At 43.4% G+C, this 18,049-nt stretch overlaps 1 protein-coding gene across 4 annotated transcripts in view; it reads right to left on the reverse strand.

The window, feature by feature from the left end:
* CNNM2 (cyclin and CBS domain divalent metal cation transport mediator 2) overlaps positions 1-18,049 on the reverse strand; it is a 165,543-nt gene that overhangs the window by 47,772 nt on the left and 99,722 nt on the right. The window contains exon 2 of one of the 4 annotated variants that reach the window (XR_004176906.1): positions 5,518-5,612. The exons of the other annotated variants lie outside the window; for them this stretch is intronic. The gene's annotated coding sequence lies outside the window, so the exon portion shown is untranslated. The remainder of the gene's footprint in view (positions 1-5,517; positions 5,613-18,049) is intronic. 4 annotated transcript variants of the gene reach the window in all.

Genomic DNA, 18,049 nt, shown 5'->3' on the forward strand with positions numbered 1-18,049 from the left:
GAGATGGAGTTTCACCATGTTGGTCAGGCTGGTCTCGAACTCCTGACCTCAGGTGATCCACCCACCTCGGCCTCCCAAAGTGCTGGGACTACAGGCATGAGTCACCGTACCCCACCCCTAATGTGTATATTTCTAACAAGAGAAAATGTTTATTTCAACCAGGAATCAAGGAGAACAACAGGGTCCCCTGTCAGTGTTGGACACCTCTAAAGAACCACTTCCAACCCTGTAGGCACCAGTGCTCACTCCCTCCACTGCCGCAGTGACTAGTTCACGCAGGCTTGCAGTGGCTTCATGCTCGTGCATCAGTGCAAGCAGACGCTGTCTCATTGCTAATGCTCAATATTTCACTTCCTGCCCCAGGTTGGAATGCGGTGGCATGATCTCGGCTCGCTGCAACCTCCATGTCCCAGGTTCAAGCGATTCTCCTGCCTCAGCCTCCTGAGTAGCTGGGATTACAGATGTGCACCACAATGCCTGGCTATTTGAAACTTATTCTGCAGTTATGCATATGCAAACAAGAGGGAGAAATCAATGGGATAAATTCCCCCACCTCCCCCTCATTTTATACTTAAGCAGACAGTTCTGAGAGCATTCCATTTCATAGGTTCCTAAAAAGGTCCTAGTGGGATTGAATACCTGATGCCTGTAGCCAAGGCACTATCAGATCCTTAAATTTTCTTTCCCTCCTTCTCATTTCACTTTCCTTGTCCTGAGCTCTTGCTTCCTGGGACTGCACCCCCTATAAACTTCCCCTCATTCAAGTCTTTCTACCAGGCTGATGTTCAGGCTAAGATGTCGGATGAATGGAAAGTTTTTCCACCAGCCACTTTTTGGTTTCACACATTTCATGCTCTTCTACTTGCAAATTCCAGTGCCAGACGTGTTAGAACACACTCCTATCTCAATACAGTGCTGGTCTTGTACCTCTGAGTGACATCCACATTGTTGAATATCATTTATGCAATGGGATGGCCACCAATAACTATACATCAAAGTGACTGCAACCACATAGACATATTCCAGTAAACCCAAACAAAGTGTATATCCACAGCTTAACTTTCCCACAGCTGAATCTCAAAAATGCTTGGGACCACTCCAACAGTGCCACACACAAGAGTAAGAGAGGGTAACTCAATGTGGAAAGAGTCATTTTGGCCCACTGTAAACTTTCCGATTTTTCAAAATTTACAAATACACGTAAACCTGTAAAACACAGGCCGGGCGCGGTGGCTCAAGCCTGTAATCCCAGCACTTTGGGAGGCCGAGATGGGCGGATCACAAGGTCAGGAGATCGAGACCATCCTGGTTAACATGGTGAAACCCTGTCTCTACTAAAAATACAAAAAACTAGCCGGGCGAGGTGGCGGGCGCCTGTAGTCCCAGCTACTCGGGAGGCTGAGGCAGGAGAATGGCGTAAACCCAGGAGGCGGAGCTTGCAGTGAGCTGAGATCCGGCCACTGCACTCCAGCCTGGGCGACAGAGCGAGACTCCGTCTCAAAAAAAAAAAAAAAAACCTGTAAAACACTTGCTAGGGGTCTTCCCAGGGCCTTGGAAGCAGCCCACACATGTGAGCACTTAAGCTTTACCTTCATTAGCTTCGTGGTGATATGCTTTTCATGATGTACTAATCGAGTAACAATAAAGGGAGCATAAAGCACAGACTGAAAACTCTAAAATCTACATACTCCACCATCCCAGTCTCATCTAAACCTCAGGTATAAAAATATTCCATCTGCCCATCTGGTCCTCCTCCTCCTCTTGTCTAATAAGCATCTTAAGTTCAGTATGTCCAAAATTAAACCTATCATCTTCACAAAACCTGTTTCCCCACTTCTAATCTTCATACTAATGACATCTGTAAAGGTCAAATGTGAAACTGTAAAAGTCAACTTAGATGCCTCTTTTCCCTCTAGTTTCACCTGGCTATGACACACTGGTACCCAACGTTGTGTTAGGTTTTAAATTTAAGACTGCCTCCTAAATATCTATTTCCACCCTCGCCCTGACCCCAAGAGGGAGCCTCACTCTGTTGCCAAGGCTGGAGTGCAGTGGCATGGTCTCAGCTCATTGCAGCCTCCGCCTCCAAGGCTCAAGCAATTCTCCCACCTCACAAGTGGCTGGGACTACAGGCGTGGACCACCACGCCTGGCTAATTTTTGTATTTTTAGTACAGACGGGGTTTTGTCATGTTGGCCAGGCTGGTCTTGAACTCCTGACCTCAAGTGATCCATCTGCCTCGGCCTCCCAAAGTACTGGGATTATAGGCGTGAGCCACCATGTCCAGCCAATATCGATTATTTCATAGTCTCCATCCCATCACCAATTCACCTAAATTCCAAGTCCTCATTACTTCTAATGTACCTAACCTGAATGTAATCTCCTCAAGGCCACCTCACTGATGCCACAGTAATCTTATTAAAGACCAAATCTGAACATGTTACTCGCCTGCTTAAAATTCTTCCATAACTTCTCACTGCATTTAGGAACGTTTAAGCTCTTTGGGATGCCCTTCAAAGCCTGTCATGATAGGATCCTTTTCTAGCCACATCTCCCATAGCTTTGCTCATTCCACGCCAGAGCATACATTTTCCATTTCCCCAAACTAGATATGCTATTTCACTGTCCTTTGCCATAAACACTGGCCTCCCCTTAGCTCCTTGACTCTTATTCTCCCTCAAATATTCAATTTAAGCATCGTCTCATCTTGGAAGTTTTCCTAACCTCACCTAGACCAGCTGGGTTTGGTGCCTGTCACTGTTACCAAAAAGCTTTCATTGGCTCCATCAGGGCACTTATTACCCTGTATTTTAACTGTCTCACTCTCCTCTGAGATTTTTTTTTTTTTTTTTTTTTTTTTAGACAGAGTCTTGCTCTGTCTCCCAGGCTAGAGTGCAGTGGTGTGATCTGGGCTCACTGCAATCTCTGCCTCTCAGGTTTAAGGGATTCTCCTGCCTCAGCCTCCCTAGTAGCTGGGACTACAGGCACATGCTGCCATGCCTGGCTAATTTTTTTTGTATTTTTAGTACAGACGGGGTTTCATCGTGTTAGCCAGGATGGTCTAGATCTCCTGACCTCGTGATCCACCTGCCTCAGCCTCCCAAAGTGCTGGGATTACAGGCGTGAGCCACCGTGCCTGGCTCCTCTGAGATTTTTTCCAGTCCTCTGTGAGATTCTTGAAGGGAAGGGTTCTCTTTCGCATCTAAAGCCTCAGAAACTAGCATCGTACGGGGTAATTTTTTTTTTTTTTTTTTTTTTTGAGACGGAGTTTTGCTCTGTCACCCAGGCTGGAGTGCAGTGGCGCCATCTCAGCTCACTGCAACCTCCGACTCCTGGGTTCAAGCGATTCTCCTCAGCCTCCTGAGTAGCTGAGATTACAGGTACTGGTCACCACACCCGGCTTTTTTTTTTTTAAGTAGAGACGGGGTTTCGCCATGTTGGCCAGGCTGGTCTTGAACTTCTGACCTCAGGTGATTCACCCACCTCGGCCTCCTAAAGTACTCGGATTACAGGTGTGATCCACCGTGACCAGCCAATACCTTTTTTTTTTTTTTTTTTTTTTTGAGACGGAGTCTCGCTCTGTCACCCAGGCTGGAGTGCAGTGGCCGGATCTCAGCTCACTGCAAGCTCTGCCTCCCGGGTTTATGCCATTCTCCTGCCTCAGCCTCCCGAGTAGCTGGGACTACAGGCGCCCACCACCTCGCCCGGCTAGTTTTTTGTATTTTTTAGTAGAGATAGGGTTTCATCGTGTTAGCCAGGATGGTCTCGATCTCCTGACCTCGTGATCCGCCCGTCTCGGCCTCCCAAAGTGCTGGGATTACAGGCTTGAGCCACCGCGCCCGGCCCCAGCCAATACTTTTAATAAAGCTTAACTAAATAGCTCAAATTAATCTTAAGAAAACAGGAGTGGGGGCTGGGCACGGTGGCTCACACCTGTAACCCCAGCACTTTGGGAGGCCGAGGCAGGTGGATCACTTGACGTCAGGAGTTTGAAACCAGCCTGGCCAACATGCTGAAACCCCATCTCTACTAAAAATACAAAAATGAGCTGGGCATGGTGGCACATGCCTGTAATGCCAGCTACTTGGGAGACTGAGACATGACAATCGATTGAACCTGGAGTGTGGAGGTTGCAGTAAGCCGATATCACATCACTGCACTACATCCTGGGTGACAGAGAGAGTTTCTGTCTCAAAAAAAAAAGAAAAGAAAAGAAAACGGGAGAGGGATGAAGATTATGGCGGAAATGGTGTTATCTCTGCAAGATCTTGTCATAAGAGGAGATTATATTTTTTTCCCTGGGACACAATGCAGTAAACAAGGCCAATCAGTGACTGCCAGTTGATTATACTTTTAGCAACCACTTCCCAGAAGAATGACCAACTGCTGCTACCTAATCTAAGGCCTTGTACATAAAAGACACCCATTTCCTAATTAATTGTACTGCTTTTATTATATTAACTCCTATTGGCACCAAATTCTAGAAAAGTTACAATAGAGTTTGTCCTCAGATGAAGCCCACTTGAAAAACAAGTAGAAAAATCAAATCCTGTGCTCCTTCCTGCTGTGCTTGAGAACGTCTTCAAGGATTTTCATTATCTTCTTAAACACAAAACATGAATTTAACCTGAAAACCAAGAGTCTGATATGCAAATATAATGAGTTGTCAAGTAAAAAAAGACGTGTTTACTGAACGACTAGATGAATAAATGAGTGAATGAATGGCCAAATAACTCAACACTCATTTGCTTCCGTAAAGAACCTTAGAAACAGACCGTCCTTTTGAGGGACCTGCTCCTTGGTAAAAATGACAAACTGTCTTAAGTTTTCTGTGAGTACACACTACAAATGCCTTATGGAACATCACCTCAGTTCCTGATACAATGTTCAGAAGATCTAGGCTGTTCTCAGTCACTGACCCCTCACCAAAAAAGGCACAGATTTTAAGAGCTCAAATATGTGACAGGACCCTAGGCATACTATCAGTGATTAAGAACTTAAATTCAAATTAGACAAGTATGGGTGTGGATGCTTTGACTCTGTTACATACTACCTGTGTGACTGAGAGCAAGTCATTTACCTTCTCATGGCCTCCCACTTTGTCTGTAAATGGAGATATACCCTATGTTCACTACAAAAATTGAAAAATCAAATGAAAAAACAATTTAAATAGTGCCTGGCACATAGTAAGTGCTCAATAAATGATAATGATTATATTACTGACGAAAATCATCTCAAATGTACATGCATAATACCTTTTAATATCTATAGAAACAGGATCTTGGGATCATTGGAATTATTCAGCTATAAGTAGCTTCTTTGAAAATATAGATTGTAGGCTTCTATCAAAGAATATCATTTGTATCACCTAAGCATTCAATCCTACATAGTCTTATTTTGCTTTAAAGTTCTTCAATATAGCAACTCTACAAATTGTTTGCTCTGTTTCTCAAGACCAAAATTTTGCAGCTGGGTGCATCAAATGGGTTATGGAGATTGTCCTCCCTCCCCTCTCACCTCTAGAAGTAGTTGCTCCCGCTTACTGGATGAGGCAGTGGGGAGGGCGGGCCATGAAGGAAGCTTGTACAGCCACTGCCTTTGTCATATTTCCTCTGTGAAGAAACAGAAGACTTCAGTTCCTGGGATTGGTTAAGCTCTAGAATAGAGAACTAAGGAACTACTTTGCATTTTCCTAAAAATCTCATCTCTCTTTGTGCAGAGCGCCATTGCAGCCAAACTGTTACACATTCTTTTTGCATCTTTGTCAGGAAACTAGAAAGATAATAAACACAGGTAGCTTGTAATACACAATAAATTGAAGGAAGTTGGCACAGAGCAGAGAAAGACTCAAAGACTGAGGGAATGAGAAGGGGAAAAGCCAATGAAAGAATAAATTATGTGCAATGGCCATACCAACCTTGACATTTTTAAAGATATTGCAAAGATTTCTGTGTTTACGATTAGAATTCACTTGAGGTCAATATGGCCAGTCATGAATTCATTCAACAAACATTTTTCTTGAGCACTCACTATATGCTAAGCACTGTACCATGCACCAGGGATTAAACCCAAACACATACAAGACTGATTTCCTTACTGTCAAGGAACTGGAAGTCAACCAAGGAAGACAGGCAAGGAAAATCACAACATGGTAGACTCTTCTCTTAACTGACCTCCATGTAACGTGCTGACTAATGAACACACTTCCATTCTCTCTGTAAAACACACTGAATGAGGCCCACAGCACACTGAATGCTTTTGGCTAACGGACTACTATCTAGTACTCTGCATTCTAAACTCCCCTAGATTAAGCAGAATTTTTACTAAAAATTGGTTATTTCTGTTTCCAAACTTTTTTTTTTTTTTTTGGGAGACAAGGTCTCACTCTGTCCCTAAGGCTAGAGTGCAGTGGCATGATCACCGCTCACTGCAACCTCGACCTCCTGGGCTCAAGCAATTCTCTCACCTCAGCCTCTTGAGTAGCTGACACTACAGGTGTGTGCAACCACGCCCAGCGAAACTTTTGTATTTTTTGTAGAGACACAGTTTCACCACTTTGCCCAGGCTGGTCTCAAACTCCTGAGCTCAAGTGATCCACCCGCCTTGGCCTCCCAAAGTGCTGGGATTACAGGCATAAGCCACCACACCCAGCCTCCAAAAATATTTATGACATTTGTACTTGATGCTGCAATTATGTAATTTAAGTATTATAAAAACTTAAGAGAATAGAAGTTGTTTCTACGGATGCTGTCTTAGTCCATTTTGTGCTGCTACATCACAATACTCGAGACTGGTTAATTTATGAAGAACAGATTTCTTACAGTTTGGAGGCTGGGAAGTGCAAGACTGAGGGGCCCACATCTGGCAACGGCCTTCATGCTGTGTCATCCCATGGCAGAAGGGCAAGAGAGCAAGAGGAGACTGAACTTGCTTCTGTAACAAGCCCATTCTCACAAGAACTAATCTAACTCCATAATGACACCAATCCATTCATGAGGAACCCGATGACCCAGTCACCTCTTATTAGACCCTATTCTCCCAGTGTTTGCATTGGAGATTAAGTTTCACCACATGAACTTTGTGAGACACATTCAAACCATAGCAAACATTATGATGAATCCTTCAGAAAGAATCAGTAAAAGCAGGTTGTTGAACAAAAAAAATCCCTGCTATTGAATTAGGAGGGGGTAAGAGAAAACACATCTAGAAAGAGTCTGCACCTGTACTGCTTTGAAAATGCTTTGCACTGCTTGTTCCACTTGAAATGAAAACGAAGATTTGGATAATTAGAGAAGATATATTATGGATGTGATTCATGCACAACTGTATGAAACACCAATCAGTGAGCCCAACTCAAAGAAAATGCCTGAGTCCTACTTCAGAAGAATGGCAACACCATCTTCCAATGCCTGTTGAAATGTATTGATTCAGGCAAAGAACATTAACAGATGCTAAAACCATTAGGAAAAGAGGTTGATGGAGAAAATAATATTTGTGTGGTGCCAAAGTATCACTCCACAGATCACTGCTAATCCCAAAGAAGAAAGCTTATCTCTAGAACAGAGCCAACTTGGCCGGGCGTTGGGGCTCACACCTGTAATCCCAGCACTTTGGGAGGCCGAGGCGGGCGGATCATGAGGTCAGGAGATCGAGACCATCCTGACCAACATGGTGAAACCCTGTCTCTACGAAAATACAAAAATTAGCCAGGCGTGGTGGCGATGCTTGTAATCCCAGCTACTTGGGAGGCTGAGGCAGGAGAATCGCTTGAACCAGGGAGTTGGAGGTTGCAGCGAGTGGAGATCGCGCCACCGCACTCTAGTCTGGGTGGCAGGGCGAGACTCTGTCTCAAAATAAAATTTAAAAATAAATAAAATAGAATGGAGCCAACTGTAGTCACCACCTTAATCAAGTGATCAAATTTAAAGTCATTAATAGTGGATAACCAGACCATATGTACCACCTAAAGTATTGCACACCAAAATACATTTCATCCTTTATAAAGTATTCTTGACGAAGGTGTTTAATCTAGTCAGGAATTTGGATCTAGCTTCCAGTGTACAGGAAATACATGGGATAGAGAAATGAGTTAAATGATACAATGACAAAACAATCATACAAGCCCCAAATGTAGGGTACTCTACAAAACAACTAGCTTGGTTTCTTTAAAAAGCCAATATCGGCCAGGCACGGTGGCTCACACCTGTAATCCCAACAATTTGGGAGGCTGAAGTGGGTGGATCATGAGGTCAGGAGATGAAGACATCCTGACTAACAGTGAAACCCCATCTCTACTAAAAATACAAAAAACTAGCCAGGCATGGTGGCATGCAACTGTAGTCCCAGCTACTCGAGAGGCTGAGGCAGGAGAATCGCTTGAACCCGGGAGGCAGAGATTGCAGTGAGCCAAGATCGCCACTGCACTCCAGCCTGGGCAACAGAGCGAGAATCCGTCTAAAAAATAATAATAATAATAATAAATAATAAATAAAAATAAATTTTGCTTGGTATTATCACAGTACCGTATTTGGTAACATCACAAAATGACTTCATTGCTTAGACTTATGAGGCATGAAATGATGTCTTGAATCTGTTTTGAAATATTTTTGCAAAGAAAAAAGATAAATGAAACCAATATAACAAAGCCATGATATTTATTGAATTGGTAATGGGTAATATTGTAGTTTATTGTCTATTTTCTCTACTTTTACATATACTTTAAACTTATAAAAATTAAGAAGTCAATATCACGAAAAAATAGTCAATGTCATGAAAAAATGAGAGGAATTATTCTAGCTTTAACAAGACCAAAAAAACATAATATCACAATGCGATGCAAAAATCTTGATTGCATCCTCGTTAGAAGAAAGCCAACCATATATAACATTTGCGGGACAACTGGGAAAATGTGAATATGGAGAGAGTAGTCAATGATTTTAGGGTACCCTAATTTTCTTAAGAGTGATGATGGAATTAGGATTATGTGGGAGAAGTATGCAAAAACAGTTCAGGATAAAGTGTGATGTAACTTTCTTTGAAATGGTTCAAAAAAATTAAAAATTATCAAATCTAAAAGATATATGTACATTATACTAGTCTCAATTTTTACATTTTTGCACATTTTTATAATCAAAACTTAAGTCTGTCAAATGATTGCAAATTTGTTTGATTTCAAAATAATATTTAGGGTATATATAATTTTTAATGATTCCATCCTTTTGCTGGCTTTGTTGTTTAATGGAAATCACATGGTCTGGATGTGTGTCTCCTCCAAATCTGTTATTGAAATGTGACCCCCAATATTGGAGATGGAGCCTAGTGGGAGGTACCGGATCATGAGGGGTGGATCCCTCATGAATGGCTTAGTGCTATTCAGTTGGTGTTGGGTGAGTTCTTTTTTTTGAGGAGGTGGGGTGGGGGGGGACAGAGTTTCACTCTTGTCGACGAGGCTGGAGTGTAATGGCACGATCTCGGCTCAGTAAAACCTCCGCCTCCCAGGTTCAAGCGATTTTCCTGCCTCAGCCTCCTGAGTAGCTGGGATTACAGGTATTCACCACCACGCCACAGCCTCTATTTTTAGTAGAGATGGGGTTTCACCATTTTGGTTAGGCTGGTCTCGAACTCCTGACCTCAGGTGATCCACCTGCCCCTGGCCACCCAAAGTGCTGGGATTATAGGCATTAGCCACCTCACCCGGCCCAGTGTTGGGCGAGTTCTTGCTTAGTTCACCCAAGATCTGGTCATTTAAATGAGTCTGGGACCTTGGCTGGGCATGGTGGTTCATGCCTGTAATCCCAGCACTCTGGGAGGCTGAGGCAGGTGCTTGAGTCCAGGAGTTCAAGACCAGCTTGGGCAACATGGTGAACCCCCCTCTCTATTAAAAAATACAAAAAATTAGCCGAGTGTGGTAGTGTGCACCTGTAATCCCAGCTACTTGAGAGGCTGAGGTGGGAGAATGACCTGAGCCCGGGAGGTCAAGGCTGCAGTGAACTGAAATCATGCCACTGCACTCCAGCCTGGGCAACCACAGTAAGACCCTGTCTCAAAGAGTCTGGACCTCCTCCTCCTTTCTCTTGCTCTCTCTCTTGCCATGTGATACGTCTGCTCCCCCTTTGCCTTTCGCCATGATCGTAAGCTTTCTGAGACCCTCACCAGAAGCAGATGCCAGTACCATGCTTCCTGTACAGCCTGCAGAACCATACGCCAAAATAAACCTTTTTTCTTTATAAATTACCCAGTCTCAGGTATTCCTTTACAGCAATGCAAATGGACTAACACATGAACCAACTAAGGGTAAGACAGGAGAGGACCCAGATGGTGATGTGATGATAAACATTTAACAGCCAGCTCTCTGGAAAAAGCTGATTTGTAGCATTTGGCAATTTCCATGGTGTAAGTATGGCTGATCCCAAGTTATTAACACAGTGTCACTAAACAGAGCTGGAAAGAGATAAGCACAATCAGTTTCTTAAGCTGGTACAGGATCTAGTTCTAACATCACTGGATCCAGACCATAGCAGGGTGAAACTTTGTCTATAAGGTCACCAGCTGACAATAGGGAATGAAGAAGAAAGAGTTTAAACACAGGAAAAAAAGTAGATGATAGGATCTTCCTCAAAGAGCTGCTTTGAAGATTAAATAAATTACATATAAAATACTCAGCACAATGCTTGGCACATCAAATAATGACTAACTTACTAAGAACCTTCTATTACTATCATTTCCTAACCTGATCCAAAAATCTAAAAGGTCATCTCAACAACTACAAACCCTAAGAAAAAGTTCCAAATCGGCATGCCCAGCTGACGCGGTAGAAGCTACAGTTTCACAGGTCTGTTTATATAAGGAGAAGTCATCATGGGCTGCTTCAGTCCCATGATGAAATTCATATGACGTTTTCACTCACTCAGAATGCCACGTCTCACTTAAACACATTCATCAAAGATGAACAGAACTCTCTCTCTGACCTTAAAGAATTCTAATTTGGCCTTCAAAACCTCCTTTACCAGGAATTTATCTAACCATAGGCAACTATCTTTGGCTGAGATTACTTCATATACATACACACATATATATATATATATTCACACATACATGGCAGAAGTAATTCTTATCTAAATGAACCAATATTTTCTCAAAAATTTGCTAGAAAACGTTTTGTTCAACGAATCCTATTTTGAAACTATAGAGTTGCATTCTTCCAGGGTAAAGAGTCCATAGAAAAAGAACATCGACAATGTTATCTTTTCATCCGTATGATTAACCATGAAGTCCAACTCTCGGCAGGACACTATGCTTCCTACAGCAGGAGACAAGGGAAGCAGCAGAAGTCAAGAGGGAACTGTGGGAGTAAGACTATCCCCCTACAGGTCTCATTCATTATCAAAAACGCCAGTGGGAGCGCCAGAACTCTGGCGTTTCTGGCAAGACCACTCCTCTCCCTGCCCCTCAATACTCACAGCCTCTCCATTATTGTCTGTCTTGGCACCACGAGGACTAATTTCACCACAAGAAGCCCAGGACTCCAAGGCCATCCCTTATTTATCAGCAGCCTTGGTGGTCTCACACACACACATTCGACGGGACTCTGCTGAAGACTCAGGAATGCGCCGCAGTTCTCTGGGAGGTGTGCAGTGCATTCTTCCAAGGTTCTGGGAATTCTACTCTCTTTGGTCTCCTTACATTCTCCACTTGTCTCCTTTGTCAGGGAGGATGTGGGGCTCCATTTAGGCTGTCCCTCCTTGCCCTGTGATCTCCAGGTCAGTCAGCTGGGACAATCACAGGGCTCACTTTTCTCCCAAGCACTGCCTTCTCTCCTGCCTTGCCTGTTGTCTAGTGTCTAAAAACCACTGTTTCAGGATATTCTGCATAGTTTCCTTGTTGTTTAAGGAAAGAGCATAAAACCTGGGCCCTGTTACTCCACCATAGACAGAAGCAAAGGTCTCCCTTCTCATGTTTTATATTTTCAATCTTAACTTAGTCACTCTCTTCTATGATCACTCTATTGACCTTGTCATTCACAATTACTGCAACCTATCCATTATCTCACTTTCAAACATCCCCTTCTCCAGCCACTAGTTATCTTTACAGATCCCTCCTGTTAGTACCCAATTCCAACAAGCCCTTGCCTTGCTTTCAATCCACTGTTCCTACACCCACATGCCCTTTGTCCCTTCCCAATCAAGCTTTCATTCATTCTACTGTCAATAATTCTAATCAGACCCTCAACTCCCTTCCCCCTCTCACCTCATCTTATTTGCTTGGCCACACCACAACCTGGCTTAAATCCAACTCACTACTTAAGGAAGGGTATGAATTTTATACTTTTATCTTATTATTTTATAACACACTAGAAAGTTCTACTAGGGCAGGTATTCTCATCTATTATTGTTTATTGTTGTATTGTTTATTGTTGTATTCCCAAAGCTTAAAACAGTTCTCAACCCATGGAAAATACTGATTAAATATTTGTTTAATGAATTAATTAATGTAACTCAATGCTCAAAACAAGAATTCAAAAGTGTAATCCCAGCACTTTGGGAGGCTGAGGCAGGCAGATCACCTGAGGTCAGGAGTTTGAGACCAGCCTGGCCAAAATGGTGAAACCCCATCTCTATTAAAAATACAAAAATTAGCTGGGCATGGTGGTGGGTGCCTGTAATCCCAGCTACTCGGAAGTCTGAGGCAGGAGAATCGCTTGAACCCAGGAGGCACAGGTTGCAGTGAGCCGATAGTGCACCATTGCACTTCTAGTCTGGGTGACAGAGCAAGCCTCTGTCTCAGGAAAAAAAAAAAAAAAAAGAGGGAGAGCAAAAATTGCAAGATTGAAAATCTGAAATAAAATGGCTAAAAAAGTCAAAATATAGAAATATTTTATAATTGCTATGAAAGAGTTGAACTCACTGACGTACTAATAACTTTTTTAAAAAAAACACACAAGTAACACATGTTCATTGTAGAGAATCCATGGGGGAGTAATTTGGAAAACAATTAGAACCTAATGGAAAAACTGAAAATCATTCATAATACTAACTTTCAGACTTTTTTTTCCAAAGTGTGTCTTACATGTTTTTTTCCACAAAAACTACCTCTTTCACCTTTTAAGTCTTGAAAGTCTTTTCATATCAATATAGAACCTTATTACGATTTTTAGTGGCTGAATAGTTCAATTTATGCATATCTAACAATTATGGCTATAGAACAATGCATTTAATTCCTCTGTGTTAGATATTTCCATTGTTTCCAATGATTCATTCTCTCATGTTTAATATTTGCTCCCAGTAAAACTATTCCTTCCTTTAACTGCCACCTCCACAGGATTCAGAAGAGGCCAGAGTGCTACATGGTGAGATGCTTCCATCATCACAGGCTCTCCTCTCCCAGATAATCTGCATTAGCACACCCAAAGGCTGAAATCTCTCCCATCTCTAAAAATGAAAAACTTCCCCATGTCCCCTATTTGGTTCCTGCTACTACCCTACTTTACTTCCCTTTACAGCAAAAGCCTTAGGAGAGCTGTCTCTCTCTATTCACTGACCCTACTTGCTCAACTTTCATTTCTCTCTCACATGCTCCAAATTAGTCTTGTCTAATAGAAACACTCTTGTGATCTCCATGACCTCTCATTTTGCTAGATATATTCTTAGCCCTCATCTTGTTAAATATTTCATTACTCTTTTTTTTTTTTTTTGAGACAGGGTCTCACTGTCACCCAGGCTGGAGTGCAGTGGTACTATCATGGCTTACTGCACTCTCAACCTCCCAGGCTCAGGTGATCTTCCCAACTCAGTCTCCTGAGTAGCTGGGACTATGGGTGTGTGCCACCATGCCTGAATAAGTTTTTGTATTTTTAGTAGGGATGGGATCTCGCCATGTTGCCCAGGCTGGTCTCTAACTCCTGGGCTCAAGAGATCTGCCTGTCTCGGCCTCCCAAAGTGCTGAGATTATAGGCGTGAGCCACCGCACCCGGCTGTAAATATCCTTTTAAGAAAGGAGTAAACAGGCCAGGTGCAGCGGCTCACACCTGTAATCCCAGCACTTTAGGAGGCTGAGGTGGTAGATCACAAGGTCAGGAAATCAAGACCATCCTGGCCAACATGCGGAAACCCCATCTCTACTAAAAATACATAAATTAGCCAGGCATGGTGGCTTGTGCCTGTAATCCCAGCTACTCGGGGGGCTGAGGGAGGAGAATCACTTGAACTCGGGAGTTGGAGGTTGCAGTGAGTGTAAGAGCAAGACTCCATCTCAAAAAAAAAAAAAAAAAGGAAAAAAAAGGATCTTTACTTTGCTTCCACCACATTTTCCTGGTTCTCCTTAGTGGAGATTCCACCTCAATCCTCTTGTGTTAGTTCTTCATTCCCGACCTCTAAAAATCAGAGCACTCTTGAACCTCCACTTTTGGATCTCTTCTCTTCTGTCTACACTTCTTCATTTGAGAAATGATCTCATTTTGTCTCAAAGTTTTCATTATCTATCTGCTGGTGATCTTTTATGTCTCCCTCCAGATCATTCCTCTGAATTCTGGATTTATACATCCAATTGCCTACTTAGTATCTCCACTGGCTGTCTACCAATCATATCACACGTTCTTTCTCTAAATCTGTTCCTCCTTTAGGGAGGGGAAGGATGCATTAACATCCACCCAGTTGTTTAAGCCCAAAACCTAGGCCTCATCCTTACCTCTTCTCTTTTTCTATCTAGAATCTGATTTTTTCTCACCACCCCCACCATCTACCCTCTTGGTCCAAGTTCACTATTCTTTCTCCCCTAAATTACAACAGCTTACTAACTGATCTCTTTGTCTCACCCTTGCTCTCCACAGTAAGTCCTTTGCAGAATAGCCAAAGTAATCTTTTCTAAAGTGTAAGAGTCTGTCACTTCCCTGCTAAAAACTCTTCCAAACCTCCCCACTACACCTAGAGCGGCATCTGAGGATCTTTTTTTTTTTTTTTGAGACGGAGTCTCGCTCTGTCGCCCAGGCTGGAGTGCAGTGGCGCGATCTTGGCTCACTGCAAGCTCCACCTCCTGGGTTCACGCCATTCTCCTGCCTTAGCCTCCTGAGTAGCTGGGATTACAGGTGCCCGCTGCCATGCCTGGCTAATTTTTTTGTATTTTTTTTTAGTAGAGACGGGGTTTCACTGTGTTAGCCAGGATGGTCTCGATCTCCTGACCTCGTGATCCGCCCACCTTGGCCTCCCAAAGTGCTGGGATTACAGGCTTGAGCCACCACACCCGGCCCTGAGGATCTTTATGGTGCCACAGCCCACAGCTCTTGGCCTGGCGACTTGCTTTTTTTTTTTTTTTGAGACAGATTCTTGCTCTGTCTCCCAGGCTGGAGCGCAATGGTGCGAACTTGGTTCACTGCAACCTCCACCTCCCAGGTTCAAGTGATTCTCCTGCCTCAGTCTCCCGAGTAGCTGGGATTACAGATGCCCGCTACCATGCCCAGCTAATCTGTATGTTTAGTAGAGACAGGGTTTCACCATGTTGGCCAGGTTGGTCTTGAATTCCTGACCTCAGGTGATCCACCTGCCTCAGCCTCCCAAAGTGCTGGGACTACAGGTATGAGCCACTGTGCTCAGCCTGGCTTGCCTTTCTCTAGGCACTTCTTGCTGTTTATCAAACACAGTCCTATCCAAGAAGAGCCTTTGCTTTTCCCATCCCCACTTCTGGACAGCTCTTCCCCAAATGTTCACGCTCATTATCCCCCACTTCATTCAGGTCTCTGCTCAAATGTCACCTCCTCACAAGGCCTTTGCTGACTACCATCTAAAACAGTTCCCCTAGCCGGGCGAGGTGGCGGCCGCCTGTAGTCCCAGCTACTGGGGAGGCTGAGGCAGGAGAATGGCGTAAACCCGGGAGGCGGAGCTTGTAGTGAGCCGAGATCCGGTCACTGCGCTCCAGCCTGGGCGACAGAGCAAGACTCCGTCTCAAAAAAAAAAAAAAAACAGTTCCCCTGCCCAGTTGCTATGCCCTTTCTTTGTCATACATACCACCTGCCAGCATCTGATGTTTTGGTTCATATTTATTTGCTCAGTCTGCTCCCCACTTAGATGCTGAATCCATGAAGGCAGGGACGTGATCTGATTCACTGCTGTCTCCTCCTTGCCTAGAACTCTGTCTGCCACATAGTAGGCACCTAATGACATCTTCCATCATACATCTTCATGCATTCGTCTACTAGCTGTTAAGAATCCATCTTTTGCCACTCCTCCAGAAGTTATCAGACCAGAACATTAAAATGTTAAGCTATTACAAAATATTTCAGACACAACACACAACGTAAAAGAAAACAAACATCCACGTTCTTACCACCAAGCTTAAGGAATAAAACCTTTCCAAGTATTGTTGGGCCCCACAAATACCCACCCCACTGAGGGAACTTAACACCAGGCATGAAGAGAACCTGAAAGAGAAAAGTGTTTGATTCACCCTTTTCTAACCTGCTTAAAAACAAACAAACAAACAAAAGAAAACCTTATGACAAAGTACTACAAACACTCCCCCACCCCCCCAAAAAAAAGCCCTGTGTTGCAGTGAGATTGGGGCTTTTGGATGGAGGAAACAAAAGGAAGAAACAAACAACAGGGCAGGAAGCAGCAGGGGCCAGCGGAGCGTCTGAGGAATAACGCCCAGGAAAGGAGGCTACGGGCAACAGTGAGGCAATGTGAAGAACTTGCCTCCATTCACTGTCTTCCCTGTTGAATGCTTGGATTATAGAAGGATCATCAAGCAGGCACTGAATGATTACAAATGAAGCCTGGCTGCAAGACCAGGATTGAATTGGGCAATACACATCCAGTTACATCATAGAAAGTTTAGACAACACTGTAATTTAATCATACCATTTGGCATGGCAGCATATATCAAAATGGCAAGTAAGTATTGCAAATGACACAGGCTACAAGCTTGTGGTTTGAAAATAAGTGGGGGCTAGATGTAAGGCTTGTCTGCTCCCCACTTAGATACTGAATCCACGAAGGCAGGGACATGACCTGATTCACTGCCGTCTCCTCTGTGCCCAGAACGCTGTCTGCCACATAGCAGGACTTAAATAAGTCCTTTAAAAATCTTTTCAATATTTCAAACTATTGAAAAGATTTTTAAAGGATTAAAATTACAATGGAAACACGATGACCCATTAAAAAGACATCTTCTAGAGCTTTGTCACTAGAGAACAGGATCAGCAATCCAATGGAACAATTTGATATGCAATGAAATCACTAATGTATCTAACAGTATCTAATACTATTCTACCACAAAAGCAACTGGCTCATGGAGAATAGCCGATTCTAGTCTTGAGGGAAAGGCCGGGGTGGGCTGGAGGGGAGGGCGGGAAATCAAGATGGGGCTAGAAGATCTTGTTTCTGTCAGAAAGTCTACAAAGGAGCCAGTTTAAAGGCTCAAATGGCAGTCTGACAGTTCAGTTAAGACTCATGAGTCTTAATGGTACTTAAAAGGGGAGAAATCTTAAAAGCTATAAGGGGGCAAGTAGAGATTAAAATCCAGCCAGGCCTGGGGTGAGCTGAACTTTGAGTTTTTGTAATTCATCTACCTAGAGGGGCACCTTTCTGAGTTTCTTTTTGTTTTTTTGTTTGTTTGTTTGTTTTTTTGAGATGGAGTCTCACTCTGTGGTCCAGGTTGCAGTGCAGTGGCATGATCTCAGCTCACTGGAACTTCTGCCTCCCAGGTTCAAGCGATTCTCCTGCTTCAGCCTCCCGAGGAGCTGGGATTACAGACGTGCAGCGCTACGCCTGGCTAATTTTTGTATTTTCAGTAGAGATGGGGTAGGCTGGTCTTAAACTCCTGATCTCAAGCGATCCGCCCTCCTTGGCCTCCCAAAGTGCTGTGATTACAGGGGTGAGCCACCGCACCTCATGAGTATATGTTCTGGTTTTTCAAATGTTTAAAATTCTTAAGAGACTATTTGACTTATTAAAGTTATGTAGTTGATTTATTTATTGGAAGAAGTTTGAAGTGCCTGGGGATATCAGATATATTAAATTTGTAAGCATGTTTTAAAATGTTTAAGGAATTCTAGTCAAGT

The sequence above is a fragment of the Papio anubis genome, chromosome 11, assembly GCF_008728515.1.
Source record: "Papio anubis isolate 15944 chromosome 11, Panubis1.0, whole genome shotgun sequence".
Taxonomy (NCBI): Eukaryota; Metazoa; Chordata; class Mammalia; order Primates; family Cercopithecidae; genus Papio; species Papio anubis.